This window comes from Hyla sarda, chromosome 11 (genome assembly GCF_029499605.1).
Source record: "Hyla sarda isolate aHylSar1 chromosome 11, aHylSar1.hap1, whole genome shotgun sequence".
In the NCBI taxonomy this organism is placed as follows: Eukaryota; Metazoa; Chordata; class Amphibia; order Anura; family Hylidae; genus Hyla; species Hyla sarda.
In genome coordinates this window covers 44011649-44028539 of record NC_079199.1, presented here as the reverse complement: position 1 = coordinate 44028539, position 16891 = coordinate 44011649, and positions in this window count along the sequence as shown.

The following is a 16891-nucleotide window of genomic DNA, read 5'->3' as shown; positions in this document are numbered from 1 at the left end:
TATGGGCCATAGCAGCAGATCTTGACCCCGGAGCGGTGGTCGGAATACTGAAGTGGGGCAGTAAACAGGCATAGAGCCTCCAGCCATACACTGTATATGGCTGAAGGCTGCATGTCTGTGGGGGGAAATACTGCACCTAATGTGGGGAGCTATGCTGCACCTAATGTGGGGGAACTGTACTTCACCTAATGTGGGAGACTATATACTGCACCTAATGTGGGGGACTATATACTGCACCTAATGTGGGGGACTATGTACTGCACCTTATGTGGGGGATTATGTACTACACCTAATGTAGGGGACTATGTACTGCACCTAATGTGGGGGACTATGTACTGCACCTAATGTGGGGGAACTATACTGCACCTAATGTGGGGGAACTGTACTGCACCTAATGTGGGGGACTATACACTGCACCAAATGTGGGGGACTATACTGCACCTAATGTGGGGGACTATACTGCACCTAATGTGGGGGAGCTATACTGCACCTAATGTGGGGGAGCTATTCTGCACATAATGTGGGGGAGCTTTTCTGCTCCTAATGTGGGGGATTATATATTGCACCTAATGTGGGGAACTATATACTGCACCTAATGTGGGGAACTATACTGCACCTAATGTGGGGAACTATATACTGCACCTAATGTGGGGAACTATACTGCACCTAATGTGGGGGAACTATACTACACCTAATGTGGAGAGAACTCTGCTGCACCTAATGTGGGGGGAAACTGCCTACCTACCTAATGTGGGGAACTCTGCCGCACCTAATGTGGGGGGAACTCTGCCGCACCTAATGTGGGGGGAACGCTGCCTACCTAATGTGGGGGGAACTCTGCCTACCTAATGTGGGTGGAACACTGCTACACCTAATGTGGGGAGAACTCTGCCACACCTAATGTGGGGGGAACTCTGCCACAACTTATGTGGGGGGAACTCTGCCGCACCTAGTGGGGGGGGGAACTCTTCCGCACCTAATGTGGGCGGAACTCTGCCGCACCTAATGTGGGGGGAACTCTACCGCACCTAATGTGGGGGGAACTCTGCCGCACCTAATGTGGGGGGAACTCTGCTGCACCTAATGTGGGGGGAACTCTGCCGCACCTAATGTGGGGGGAACTCTGCCGCACCTAATGTGGGGGGAACTCTGCCGCACCTAATGTGGGTGGAACTCTGCCGCACCTAATGTGGGGGGAACTCTGCTGCACCTAATGTGGGGGCCTCGTATCGACGTTCGCTCACGTCGCACTCCCAGAATTCAAGGGCCGGCGATACTACGTCCTGATGCCGGCCCTAGAGCGTGACGTGCGTGAACATCAAGGGGGCCTCCATGTCCATTTTGCTTGGGGCCCCCAAATTCCTTCAAACGGCCCTGTTCCTATCTCCTCATGTTGACTTTGCAGTCCCCTCTAACTTATTTGCGGCCCTTGGACTTGTAATGGGAGAAAGAAAAAAACGTAACTACAAGACCTGTGTATTAAAACACACTTTTTTTTGGGGGGGGGGGGGGGGATAAGCTACAAAAACTGCTTAAAAAATGCATAAAATAGAAAAAAAAAAAAGGATTTCATTGCTCATATTTGCACTGGCTGTCCTATTAGCTGCCGCAGTGCAACGCATGGTTGTTGTTCTCCAATGCCCTATCGCAGGATAAAGAGTGGTGAGGTTTTTGGGATGGACGTCTCTGGACAGTGGTTCACTAGGAGTCCAGTAGTTGCAGGAGGGCACTTGTTACTTCTTCTTCTTTCTGGCTTTGGACTTTTCTGTCCGACAACAGTGCTCTCTGCTGACACCTCTGTCCATGTCAGGAAATGTCCAGAGCAGGATAGGTTTGCTATGGGAATTTGCTCCTGCTCTGGACAGTTCCTGAAATGGACAGCAGAGGAGTCAGCAGAGAGCACTGTGGTCAGACAGAAAATAAATTGAAAAAGAAAAGAACTTCCTCTGGTGAATACAGCAGCTAATAAGTACTGAAAAGATAAAGATTTTTTTTATGGAAGTCCCTTACAAATGTTTTTAACTTTCCGGTACAAGTTGATTTAAAAAAATAAATACAATTCCAACTGAGTACCCCTTTAGGCTAAGTCTCCACTTGTTTTTTTGGACTGTGTGTTTAGGGATTAAAAAAACTCCTTAAAAATCGCCAGTGCAAGTGACGTCATCATGCATTTTTTCTTGTGTTTTTTCTGGCGTTTTTTCCGGCGTTTTTTTCATTTGTGTGGAAATTGCACTTGGGTTTTTTTTTTGGTACCCTAAATTTCTTGGGTACCAAAAAAAAAAGGGATGCAGCAGTGATGGACATTTTTTTATTAAACGCAATGTATATATTTTATAACCCAATTTTTATTATTTTTTAATAAAGTGTGTGTTTCACTTTTTTTTTTTTATACATTTTTAACATTTTTTATGTAGTACTACTACTCCCAGCATGGAACAGACTGTTCCATGCTGGGAGTGATAGTACCTGTACTATAGACATATCGCCCCGGGTGTCAGTCTTGACACCCGATGCGATCGTCCATGATGTAGCAGAGTAGCGAGCTGGTCTATACATCGCTCGCCTCTCTGCACTATACTCCGGCCACTGATGTCAACAGAAATTCATATTTCCCACCCAGAGCTGTGATTAGCCGGATGGTTGCAGCCAATCACAGCTCTGAGGAAAAGATGAATGAATGAGTGGCCGGCCCGGAGTACAGTGCAGAGCAGGGATGTGAGCGATGTATACAGCCGCTCCATCTCTGCTATTGACAGGACGATCACAGAGGGTGTCAGAAGTGACATCCACTATGATGTGTCCTTAAGCAGGCACTACTACTCCCAACATGGAGCACACTCTGCCTCATGCTGGGAGCTGTAGTACCTGTATTAATAGACAGATCACAGCAAGTGTAACTTCTGACACCCCCTGCGATCTGTCTATTAATGCAGGTACTACAGCTCCCAGCATGGAGCAGAGTGTACTCCATGTTGGGAGTAGTATTACCTGCAGTTATGGAAAGACCACAGCGGGTATCACTTCTGACAGCCGCTGTGATCCTCCTGTATAATGTATGTTCCTACCGTGTTTCCCCTAAAATAAACCCTATTTTATTGTATGGTTTTAAGCCCTAGCAGGATTATGGGGTAGGGCTGCAAAGCCCTACCCCGAAAATAAGACCTAGTCCAGGGGTAATCAGCTGGCGGACCGCGGTCCATAGCCAGTAATGCCCGCAGACCCCACATGGCCACCACAGTAATGCCCGCAGACTCCACACACCTCTCCCCCCCCCCCCCCCCGACCACCACAGTAATGCCCGCAGACCCGACACCGCGCCTGGCCACCACAGTGCAGTAATGCCCGCAGACCCCACAGCCCCCCCTCAGCCACCCCCCCCCCCTCCTTTGGCTGGTCCCGCAGCACCCGCGGCAAGTTAGCTTACCGTAATTCAGCCGGGGCAGGGACGCTGACGTTCTAAAACGTCGGCGCGTATGCACGGCTAACACTCACGGACGTGTCCCTGCCCCCGGCTGCTAAGCAACAGAAGAAGATCTCGCCGCAGGGTGCTGTACGGTATGAAAGTGAAATGAGTACCGGTACCCAAGTTTATTATGGCAGAGGGGTGGAGGGCACTGTAGGGCAGTGTTTTCCAACCAGTGTGCCTCCAGCTGTTGCAAAACTACAACTCCCAGCATGCCCGGACAGCCAAAGGCTGTAGTTGTAGTTTTGCAACAGCTGGAGGACATTGGTTGGGAAACACTGCTGTAGGGTATGGTAGGAGTGTGGAGGACGACAGGGGAAGGGGAGGATGGGGGGCTGAAGGAGTATGGGGGGCTGCCCCCTATCCTCCACACTCCTGCAGCCCCCCATCCTTCACATTGCTGCAGCCCCACATCCTCCCCTCTCCTGCAGCCCCCCATCCTCCACACTGGTACAGCCCCCCATCCTCCACATTCCTGCAGCCCCCCATCCTTCACACTCCTGCAGCCCCCCATCCTCCACACTCCTGCAGCTTCCCATCCTCCACACTGCTGCAGCCCCCCATCCTTCACACTCCTGCAGCCCCCCATCCTTCACACTCCTGCAGTCTCCCATCCTTCACACTCCTGCAGCCCCCATCCTCCACACTCCTGCAGCCCCCCATCCTCCACACTCCTGCAGCCTCCCATCCTCCACACTGCTGCAGCCCCCCATACCGTAAATAAATAAGCCCTACCCTGAAAATAAGCCCTAGTGTGTTTTTTGTGACTAAAATTAATATAAGACCCGGTCTTATTTTCGGAGAAACACAGTATTTCTCACAGAGTGCTGTGATTGGCTGGAACCATCTGGCCAATCACAGCTCTGTGGGAAATATGAATAAGTGTAAATATACTTCAGTGCAGGGGACCATAGAAGAGCGGCCGCCTCATCTATATATTATGCAGAAAGATCGTAGCGGGCGATCTGTCTATTAGTACAGGTAGTACTACTCCCATCATGGAACAGTGTGTTCCATGCTGGGAGTAGTAGTACTAACTTAAAAAAATGTAAAAAAAATAAAGCAAAAAAAGTGAAAAACACACACACAATACATTTTTATAATTGTCGGCTACATTTTTATTTCCCCGCACACATAAATTGATCCCTGTTTAAAAAGTAATAGTTATTTGTTTCAATAATATACATTTCGTTAGATACAATTTTTTCCTTCACTACTGTATATTTTAGGAAAAAAAATGTTAATGGTACCCTATGAAATTTTATTGAAAACAGCTATCTACATCACTTTTTTGGATAGCTAAAGTCCAAAAAAGATTAAAAACCGCCAGCAAAAACGCCAAAGTTAAAATCCACATAGCGTTTTTCTTGGCGTTTTCTCACTCCCATAGACTTCTATTCTAGCAAAACGCCACGATTTTGACAACAAACGCCGGTTTGAGAGAACTACAGCATTTTTTTCAAAAAGCCAAAGAGCGGAAAAAAACACAGAAAAGGTGAAAAAACGCCAAAAGGATAAAAAAAAAACGCCAAAGTGAAAAAACGCAAAGTGGAATTCGAAATTTGTGATTTATCATTGACTTACAGCTAACATCTGGCCGCAGCGTTTTTTGATCCAAAAAACGCCATGCGGCAGAATTGGCGTTTTTCTTTGCGTTTTGCAAAAAAAAAAAAAAAAAACACCATGGGGTGTGATGTGAGGTGTAGGGGCAGATGGTGTTGCCCAGGGGTAGATGATTTTAACCCCTTAGTGTTCGTGACGCCACCCGAAGGTAATCCTGTTATTCCTAGGTTAGGCAGGGGTAAATGTGAGTAATACACGAGTGTAGGGCAAACAAATGCTGACTGCACGCCAACTATGTAAATCACAGTAGGCGAGTATAAATTTAAAACATAACTCACAATTTCTTTGGAAAATTCTTCCAGCTTTAATTTTTTTTTTTTTCATATTGCACATCGGCTGGTCTCGCAGGACCTTAAAATATCATTTTAGCAGCAGAAAATAGCAGCATATTCCATAGTTTCATGTGCCATGACTGGTGAAACTACGGAATATGCTGCTATTTTCTGCTGCTAAAATGCTATTTTAAGGCGAGACCAGCCGATGTGCAATATGAAAAAAGAAAATTAAAGCTGGAATAATTTTCCAAAGAAATTGTGAGTTATGTTTTAAATGTATACTCCCCTACTGTCATTTATAAAGTTGGTGTGCAGTCAGCATTTGCTTGCCCTACACACGTGTATTACTCAGATGATCTATTGGAGTGTCATGGAGCTCTGAAAGTTGGGCTATCTATGGTTGAACTTTATATCTAGGAACTCAATTGTGTTGTTGCTATCTGGACTAGGCAGGGGTAAATAATAGTCCAAGGCCAGGTTACTTAAGTTGAACAGGTCTAACAGTCTTTACAGGGTAGCAAGGTTCCCATAAAGGTGACCAGTAACACGAGGGACCTCGCAGCTTGCTGGGACTTGCAGTGACTTGACAGACTCTAGCACGGCCACGCTGACTATAACTGACTTGACTTGACTGAAGACGATGACAGCAGATGAAGATGACTTGACTTAATGATTTGCAGCTGCAAAAAAGAAAAAAAAAACACATATGACATATATCTTTGCATATGTAAAGCATTACTGGTGTCTGAGGGCTGCACTGGATTTGGCTCTTAGCCTAATATGGTTTTGTAAAGACCATTGGTTGTGGGTTAGTCAGTGTAAAACTGAACAAGCCTAAGGGGGTTGGCTCACCAATGGCATGTATCTACAGTAAAGGCAGTAGGTGTATGATCAATGGGGTCTGACTGCAGGGATCCCCACTGATCAAGAAAATGATGATCGCAGAGTGTTCCTTCTAAATGGAGCAATAATACACCTGCGTGACCCCCACTCTATTCACTGTCTATGGGCTAAGAGTGATAGCTATTGGCTGACTCTGTCAGTCCTATTGATGCTTCCTACAGTCTTAAGTCTTATGGGACTATGCTGGGAAATAAAAAACGATTCGCTATTGGGAGGTAACCACTATTGGAAAGTGTCCGCTAAGGCATATAGCCCTTTAAATGAGACACAAGCAAAGGAGTTACTTTAAAATTCAAGGGTAATACCAGGGTTACTGGTACATGATGAAATGGTGTATGGGAAACCGTGCTTCAATTATAAGATTTTATTGAAACCATACAATAAATGTAATTACAAATCACAAGGAGTCTGCACAGTGCTGTTGGTACTTGCCATTTAAACTCTGCTTCCATCTATCCAAGTTCCATATCACCTTGTCACCCTGCCGCCTCCTCCGAGCCTACTACTGCCGAACCTGCAGCGCAGACTTGCGCTTCCAACACAGTCCCATTTTCCAGAGTTCCAGCGGTATCTGCGGTATTCACGGGGTCCTTTGCCTACAGACCAGCCGCAGCAGCGCCTGTCAGTGCTCCTCCACATAAGCCCATTGGTTAAAGCGTCTGACCTCGCAAGTAAAGTGTATCTGTAACATTAACAGACGCCTAAAACTACCTTCTACGGGGGAGACTTTCCTATTACGTGAACTGCAGACTAGCACCAGGTCGTTTTCATACAGGACTGTTTCTTCTAAGTGCTGGATCATTTCTCATATGTTCATTTTACTGTAGTAGTGTGCATTATCTTTTGCTATAACTCTTGTATGCTAAATCCTGCCACAAGGGCCCTATGACAGGATTTGTAATTACATTTATAATTGTATGGTTTTCATAAAATCTTATCATTGAAGCACGGTCTCCCATATACTATTTCATCATGTATCAGTAACCCTGGTATTACCCTTGAGGTTTATGGTTACAAACATTTTCTCTTATATATTTTTTAACACCTAGGGTATAGGTGTATAGCCATAGTATACCTCGGTTAATTAATTGTGAGCTGCCCTATCCAGTATTTTATTGTTACTTTAAAAATTGTCTTCTTAGATATGCCTATCAGGCATCAATCCTATATGTTCCCATTGAGACTTTATTGCAGCCAGCTGTGGAAAAGTCCCATTACAATCAGAAATATAGCTTTTTTTGCCGAACATAAAGAAAAAATAATGAATAGGGAGCATTTATAAACATATTACACCATAAATAACAAAATATTTTGAGAAGTCAATGGTTACATATCTTTCTGCTGCGTTGCAAAGGAGTCATTTCATGCAAATTGACCCCTGGAGAATTCTGCAAATAAGAAGAAATTACGTTGTTTATACTGGAAGGGAAACAGTTGTTCAACTTCTCATTCTGAAAAGTAATTTCTCGGCAAACATTTATTCTAATATAAACGGCCTGATCTTTAGAAACATCTCATACTTTGCAGCCAATGTTGTATATAGCTCATGTAAAATTAGTCTGTAAAGTCTAGAGTAGGGTACGCAGGAAATCATTCTATCATATTCATCTCTCTTATTTACCCATTTATATGTGAGCACAGTATTTTACAAACAGGAGTCAGGTCATTGTGCTTCCGCCCATCTTCTTCATGCAAGTATTTTAGACTGAAAAGTGGACCTGAAATTTTCATGGTAAAAGATATCTAAGGAGACCAAATATCTATCTATCTATCTATCTATCTGTCTATATATCTCTCATATCTATCTATCTATCTATCTATCTATCTAGCAACAAGTAGAAAAGAGCAGCACCACCAATGGCGTCCAGGAAGAGTGGGTGCAAGTGAGCCCAATCGCAGCCCCTGGTCATTGGCAGTAGCAGTAGATACCAAAAAAGCATCCCAAAGCATTCCAAAATGGTGTAATCAAATTATGAAACCGTTGTATGAGGAAATAAATTTCACCATTTGATTACACCATTTTGGAGTGCTGCGGAACACTTTTTTGGTATTTATCTATCTATCTATCGCTCATATTTATTTATCTCATATCTATCTATCTCCCATATCTATTTATCTATCCATCTATCTAAACTTACAGAGAAGAAGCAGCTGCACTGAAACTAGATAAGATGACATTTGGGTGCTATAGGTGAGAGGTCCCGGTTCCAGAGCCACAAGCAGATACAGAGAAGAAGATTCACCGTGGTGCTGTATCTATCTTTTATCTATCTCCCCTATCTATCTAAGTATCTCTCTCCCCTATCTATCTTCTATCTGTCTATCTATCTAACATATGAACATACTTGCAGCAAACAAAAAAAGTCCATCCAAAAGTAAGTTTAATTCCAGTGTTACAAAGGAACAGTGTTATGTTATGCGCTCCAGCCGCACACACTGGCCGTGAGCGCATGGTCCCCTTACCTGCAGCTGCCGATGGGGCTGGGACTCGCATCGTGGGACACGTGAGCATGTGAGCCCCAGTCTGTCACTCTCCGCGTGTTTCTCCTGAACTGTTTCTGATGGAATGTACGAAGGTGGCCTTTGTCATTAGTCTACTGTCTGAAAAATCCCTGGCTTGGGCTACACCCCTTTGGGACCGTGGTGATCCAGTATCCTCCAATTTGTTGGCCTTCTTGGTAGAATTTCGCAGTGTCTTTGAGGAACCCGCACGTGCCTCTTCAGCTGAGACAGTGTTGCTGAATCTCTGTCAAGGGAATTCTACCGTTGGTGACTATGCGGTTCAATTCCCCATTCTAGCCTCTGAACTTGCTTGGAATGATGATGAGGCCTTGTGTGCCACATTCAAAAAAGGAGTGTCAAGCAGGATTAAAAATGCCCTTGCAGCACGTGATCCTCCATCTTCTTTGACAGAACTTATCCACTTTGCCACACGCATTGATGTGCGTTTTGCTGAGAGACAACAGGAACTGTGCTTAGAGAGGGAACCTGCCTGCCTGACACCCATGTTTCAACGTCCACCTCATCAGTTTCCTACACCCCTTGCCGAAGAGGCTATACAAGGAGATCATTCTCATCTTACGCAACAGGAGAGGTCACGACGACGCAATGAGAATTTGTGCTTGTATTGTGCTAGCCCGGAGCGCTTTCTCAAGGACTGAACAGTTCGCCCGCACCTAAGGTACGTGGTAGAGGCATCCCTAGGTGTGAATACCACCTCACCATGCTTAATTATTCCTGTACAAGTCTACGCTTCAGCCAAGTATTCCTTCAGTGCTACAGCATTTTTGAATTCTGGATCAGCAGGTGACTTTATTGATGCGGCTTTAGTCCACAAGTATCATCTTCCCCTTACTCGGCTTGCCAAGCCCTTGTTCATTTCCTCTGTTAATGGACAAAATCTGGATTGTAAGTTTCACTTCCGTTTCTGAATCTCTCGCCATGCATGTGGGAGTATCGCAGAAAGAAAAGATTGAATTCTATGTTCTGCCACACTGTACTTCTGAGATTCTTCTTGGCCTTCCTTGGCTGCAACGCCATTCCCCGCAACTGAATTGGAGAACTGGAGAAATAATTCGCTGGAGACCATCCTGTCAAAATTTTTGCCTCCAACCAGCTCTGTGTAAAGTTGTTTCTCGTCTTCCTCATTTACCTGGCCTGCTGCCACCTTACCAAGATTTCTCTGACATTTTCTGCAAGAAACAGGCTGAGTCTGTGCCTCCACATCGTCCTTACGACTGCCCTATTGATCCTCTGCCTGGTACCACTCCTCCTCGTGGGAGGATATACCTTCTATTGGTTCCTGAGACCAAAGCTGTGGCTGAGTATATCCAGGAGAATCTCCAAAAGGGATTTATCTTAAGTCCTCTTCTCCTGCTGGAGCAGGTTTCTTCTCTGTAGGGAAGAAGGATGGCTCACTCCGTCCATGTATTGATTACAGCGGACTTAACAAAATCACGATCAAGAACCGTTACCCTCTACCTCTTATCTCAGAACTTTTTGACCATCTACGTGGTGCCAAGGTCTTCTCCAAGTTGGACTTACACAGTGCGTATAATCTCATTCGTATCCACAAGGGAGATGAATGGAAAAAGGCCTTCAATACTCATTACAGACATTTAGAGTAACTTGTAATTCCTTTTGGTCTCTGCAATGTTCCATCGTTTTTTTTTAGAATTTGTCAATGATATGTTCCGTCATCTTCTCTACACCTGTATTGTGCCCATGTTTGTCTGGTTCTTCAGCAACTATGGAAGAATCATCTCTACGCCAAACTGGAGAAATGCCTGTTCGAGAAATCTAGTCTTCCGTTTCTTGGCTACATTGTCTCTCATCAGGGCCTGCAGATGGATCCAGATAAGTTGTCAGCAGTATTGGATTGTCCTCGTCCTTCGGGCCTACATGCTATTCAACGCTTTCTGGGATTCGCTAACTATTATTGTCAGTTTAACCCACATTTTTCATCCTTGGTTACTCCTTCTCACTAAGAAGGCATCTAATCCTAAATCTTGGCCTCAAGAGGCTGAAGAGGCATTCTCCCGTTTAAAGTCAGTGATTGCCTCTGCTCCCGTGCTTACAGGACCTGATCCGTAGAGGCCCTTTGCTTTGGAAGTTGATGCCTCATCTATTGGAGCGGGTGCCATTCTAACTCAGAAAAACGCCAAGAGCAAGAGTGTAACTTGTGGGTTCTTCTCCAAGACATTCTCTCCTGCTGAGAGGAATTACTCCATTGGAGATTGTGAACTCCTCACTATCAAGCTAGCTTTGGAGGAATGGCAACATTTATTGGAAGGTTCTTCTCATCCGGTTAGCATCTACTCCAACCATAATAATCTTCTATACCTTCATTCTGCTCAGCGTTTGAACCCCCGCTAGGCAAGATGGTCACTGTTCTTTTCTAGGTTCATCTTCTTCATTCACTTCCATCCAGCAGACAAGAACATCAGGGATGATGCTCTCTCCAGGTCCTCTGACATCATTGGTTTGGACTTCACGCCTAGGCATATTATTCCTCCTGACCGTTTAATTCCTGCCGGGAAAATCCTTTGTGCTGCCAGATTGAGACGCAAGGTCCTGAAATGGGGTAATTCTTACGCAAGATGTAGTCCATCACTCTCTGGGTGTTTCTCCTTCCTCTGCCTCTCTGCTCCGGCACACGTGTCCCCGTCCCTGAGCTCGCGCCGCAGCTTTAAGATTTAAAGGGCCGCCTGTGTGGTCGAGCCATGTCGGGGGTAGCGACCTGGGTGCCGCCTGCCGCAGCAAGTCCATCCCGCTTTGCGGCTGGCTCTGGTGAAAACTAGCGGCACCTTAGACTCCGCTCCCTGGTATGGTCCAAGTCATCTGCCACACAGGTCCAGCGGATCAACATCCACAGGTGTTCCTGTCTGCTGAAATGTGAGTGTTACAAACAGCAACGTTTCTGCAGCCTCATGCCACCATTTTCAAGCCTTGCAACTATCTATCTATCTATCTGATATCTAGGACTCAGACAACTCCACAACGGCGTCACATACCAACAACTTTCCTCAGACCCGAAGTGGCAATACAGTCGGGACATCAAAACTACACTTTCAGCAGCACTCAATAACAAACTCATCAACACAGCACTTGCTAATTACCTTACCGTACATTTTCCTATCACACCAGTTCTGTACCTACTCCCTCCAAAATCCTCCCGGCAGACCGATTGTGTCTGGCCGGGAATCACTCACAAGCCATATATCTATCTTCCTGGACAAAATTCTCCGTTGCTATGTCTACCGAGCACAGTCATACATTCAGGACACAGGTGATTTTCTCAACAAAATCAAAGATCTTTACATCCCCACAGACTCCACACTGGTTACACTTGATGTCACTAGCCTGTACACCTCCATCCCGCATGAGGGGGGTATACAGGCAGTCAAAACATTCATACACTCCGACTTCACCAATGAGCAAACCGACTTCATCCTTTCCCTCTTACAAATTGTTTTGACCAAAAATTACTTCACATTCAATGACACCTTCTACGTACAATTGGTCGGGACCGCGATGGGCACTAACGTCGCGCCCACCTACGCAAATCTATACATTACGCGCCTTGAGGAGGAGTCGGTCTATGTGTCTCCCCACTTCGACAACGTTCTGAAGTGGTGGAGATACATAGACTACATTTTCCTCATTTGGACCGGCACTGAAACTCAACTCTCCGAATTCCATCAATTTCTCAACTCCACCCTATCCAGCCTACAATTCACACTCACAGCATCCAAATCCCAAATACATTTTCTAGACACCACCATCATCATCAACAACAACCATCTTGAGACCGACATTTATTCAAAACCCACTGACTGCAACTCTATGCTAAGATTTGACAGCTACCACCCCCGCAGCATGGTCCGCTCTCTGCCTCTCAGCCAAATGATCCGTGCAAAAAGGATCATCAGCTCGGATGAGAAAGCGGACCATGCGCTTGACAACATGGTTACCAATTTTCTCACAAGGGGTTACCCCAAACACCTTGTCGCAGACAGTAAACGCAAAGCCATGTCCCTAGACAGAGATAATCTTCTCAAATCTCAAAATAAACAGCCACAAAACCGACTCGCCTTTGTATCCACCACGTCCCACAAAATATCCAACATAATTAGGAAACACTGGCATCTTCTCCGAGATGGAACTGACAACATTCCAGAGTTCAATAACTACCCAATTATGTCGTACAGACGCCCTGTGAACATCAAAGACAAACTTGTCAAAGCTGACGTAACATTACCTAAAAGCAGCCAAAGCTACCTTACTATATCAATCAGGGCTCTTTTCCCTGCAGAAAATGTGTCAACTGCCCCTACATGACAAAAGGCAAACACTTCACCCACTCCAGTACTGGCAAGCAGTACGCCATCAAACAATACTTGACTTGTACAACCCCTTACGTGATCTATGTGCTTCAATGCCCTTGTAATCTCCTCTATGTTGGGGAAACCACCTTGGAAGCGAAGGTAAGGATAACCCAACATAGATACACGATCAGGAAAGGTAAGCTTGACTTACCAGTCCCCAAACATTTCGCAGAAAATAAACACTCTGAGAAAGATCTGAAATTCACCCTAGTCGATCATGTCCCCATTCTCAAACGGGGGGGGGGGGGGGGGGGGGTCAATCGAACAGCCAAACTCAAAAGGAAGGAACTGTGGTGGATATCTGAATTGAACTCTCTGAAACCAGCCGGGCTCAATGTCGAATTTATTGTAACTCATGATATTTGCAATGAGCGCTAAATCCAGGTTGCAGTATATTTTTTTTTGTGTGTCATCCCTAAACGTGTAGGATTGGTTTATTTATTTCTATTATTACTTCTTACTGTCACTATCCACATGGCACATTTCCTGTACTAACAACTTTCTCTTTTTGCATTCACAGAAGTGGGCCCACGGTCTCTCACTCATTTCCCTCGTTCCCACTGGCAGACACGGCAACAGACGAGGGGCACCCGCCTTTCCCATCCGCAACATCAGCATTCCACTGGACATCACAACAGTCTCCCTAACCACTCTCAATCCCACGACTTTGCTCCAACTCTGGCACTTCTCCAGTGACGGGTAGCTCTAGGATGACCCAGCCTGGCTACCTATGGCGGCTGACCAGGGACAACCCCACCCAGGACTACGCAGGGGTGCTCCGGTACCCGGGACTCCCTGTGCGGTCCCCGAGCAAGGAATACCTACCAGGAGATTGCTACATCACTGCCGAAACCTCTTCCCTTCTTAAAAATGGCGTCCGATCTCCCCGACAGCCGAGCAGGGAGTGACGCAAGTGGATGCCACGGAGACTTCGCACGTGACCACATCCACGCTGGTTTGTTGTTACACGTCACTTCCGGCTCTCCCATGAGTTCGCCTCGCAAGTCGGGGAAAGGCGCGGGATGCCCGCTGCTCGAACAGGAAGCCATCTGCCGGATGAGTGACCAGATCCTCCACCCACTTTTGCTAAAGAGAGACTTTTAATGCACTGTACACTATACAACAATGCTTTTACTGCAATACTTGGATGGATTATTGCTCACGCTTGTATATACATTGCTGTACAACATGTTTTCTTTGCTCGATCACTGTGCACCACCACGATTTTGGTTTGTTTACATGTCAATCATGTTTTATTGATGGGCGGTCCTGCGTGACTACAAAAACCCACTGTGAATAACCATTTGTGTCTTGACAAAGACAGCGAGAGGCTGTCGAAACGTAGCTCACGGTGGAGTGAATAAAATACATCACTTTGCACTGAATCAATGGGAGTGCCACTGTTTCTTTTTGGACATATACTTTATTGGACCTCTTACCAAGGTTTACAGCAGGAGGCACCCATACACCTTATTACTTGAAGTGCTGCTTTCTTCTTCCTCTATCTCATATCTAGCTATCTCATATCTAGCTAGCTATCTCATATCAATCTATCATTCATATCTATCTACACACCATTTTAGTCTAGTTTGTATGGAGATGATGTTGGGGAGAAAGCTCGATTTCCATTGCCAAATCCTTTTATTTTAAGGGAGATAAGCTTCTCCAAAGGTAGCTGGCAGTGACTTACCTCCCCTCTACCCATTTAGAATGTTCTGCTATGCTGAATGTTTGTGTGTATGTGGGGATCGGATGACATGGTTGTTGGCCACTTGGGCACCTTTGGTTCGTTCTTTGGCCCATCATCCTTTTCGCTAGTTCCCAGTCAATGTTATCCTGAATACCTTTTGCAAAATACTAATTTTGCCACTATTCAGCATATAGAAGGATTCCCAACTATTCCTGTCCTTCCATCTCCAGCTATAATTGCTGCTTAGCTGAAGTACAAGAAAGCATATGTATGTATATATATATATATATATATATATATATATATATATAGATAGATAGATAGATATATAGATATATTTGTAGAAAGATATAATAATAAACTTGTGGCATTCAATTCCTTTATGTGGCAACATACTGTACAAGGAATGAGACCTAGGGCGACGGCCGTTTCGCACAACACACAGTGCTTCATCTAGGCACTTGACATAGATTAAGTGCTTTCTAGTGTGAAACAGCTGTGGGCACTGCTTTTTCCATTGTATTACAGAGGTACAATTTCCTAGATGCTAGCGATGGAATTTATAATTTGTCCTTCCCCAAGTTCCCCCCCCCCCCCCCCCCCCCCCCACACACACACACATTTCTAGCTTGCACTTTTCACCTTATACCAATATAAAATACTCCAAATGTCTCATTTTGCCTAGGGATGTATGATGAATTTGCACTTTTTTTGTGTTGTGGAGTTCTATGTCCATTCAGTGGAGTGAGATGGCTCTTCTCTCTGCATCTCCCCCAGAATGTGTTCCCCCTACAGCTAACTACTTGGCATTTTATGTACACTCATCCGAAGGCTTTAGGACCATGTGGAGCTCTTTTGAAAATTTCCCAAAGTTTTACTTTTGAGAGTTTTTTTTTCCCTAAACAATTTGGCAGTGTTTAACAAATCTTGTCGCTTGTTCTCCTATTTTGTGTGTTGTGTTCTGGAAATGATTGATGTTCTTGATATTAACTTAATTTTACATTAGGTTACTGCTGTCGTTCTACATAATCTCTGAAAAATTTTGAATAATTTTGTGCTGACTTTCACTCCTTCATTTCAGTTACAGGCGCATCTGTAGGAAATTATTCATTATCATAGCTTCTTTTAAAAATACAGAATTCTTTTTTTTTCAATTGTTGCTTAGCAACAATTCCTTTGTTCTATCAGCACTATAAACTTCAGGAGCAGAAAAAGTAGAACATTTGTTATTAACATAATACGTCAACCTAAGGGTTCTCTCTAACAAAAAAATATATCTTGCATATGTTCAATTTAAAAACTATTGTTTTATGTTTTCTATTTTTTCTAGGTCAAAAGTTTGAACAAGTTACTTATTTTCAGGTGGATAATTGTCAAACTTTTGTCAGTTGTTAATATGGGTTTAAATGTTCTTATTAACATCTATTGTCCACAGCTAATATATTACAGGGATCATTGAAAAGCAATGAAAACCAAGAAGTCTTGCTTGCTGGTGCTTTGTCATTATCCCCGAAGTAGTGACATCAGTTCTGCTTTGTGACATAGTCAATTGGTCCCATAATAAAAGAAATACATATAAGTAATAAAACTCAATTGGAATGTAGAATTACCTACATTAACCTACATTATTAACCGTTACCCAGGAATAGCCCCACTCTTGACAAAAGTCTGTGTCTGGTATTTCAGTTTATTCCCCTTCAAGTAAATAGGGTTGAGCGGCAAAACTATAGACCTCATATGGGCAAGAGTGGTGCTGTTTTTGAAACCTTTTTTGTCTAACCTTGGACAATCCCAATGAAACATAATCATCCAGTATTTATTGAATAAGAACCCCTTTAAGAATTTCCCACCTTGGCGGAAGCGTCAATATCACGCACTGAGCGCTTCCACTAGACAGGATCTGGTGTACAGACTCCGGATGGGAAGCGTACACGTCACTGCAGTGACGACATTGGATGCTTCCCAGGAGTTAAGAAGTGTCGGGCGCTATGGTGCGGGCGGGGAGGGTGTATGTAAGCGGGATGTGTGGGGAGGTGAATGTAAGTGGGAG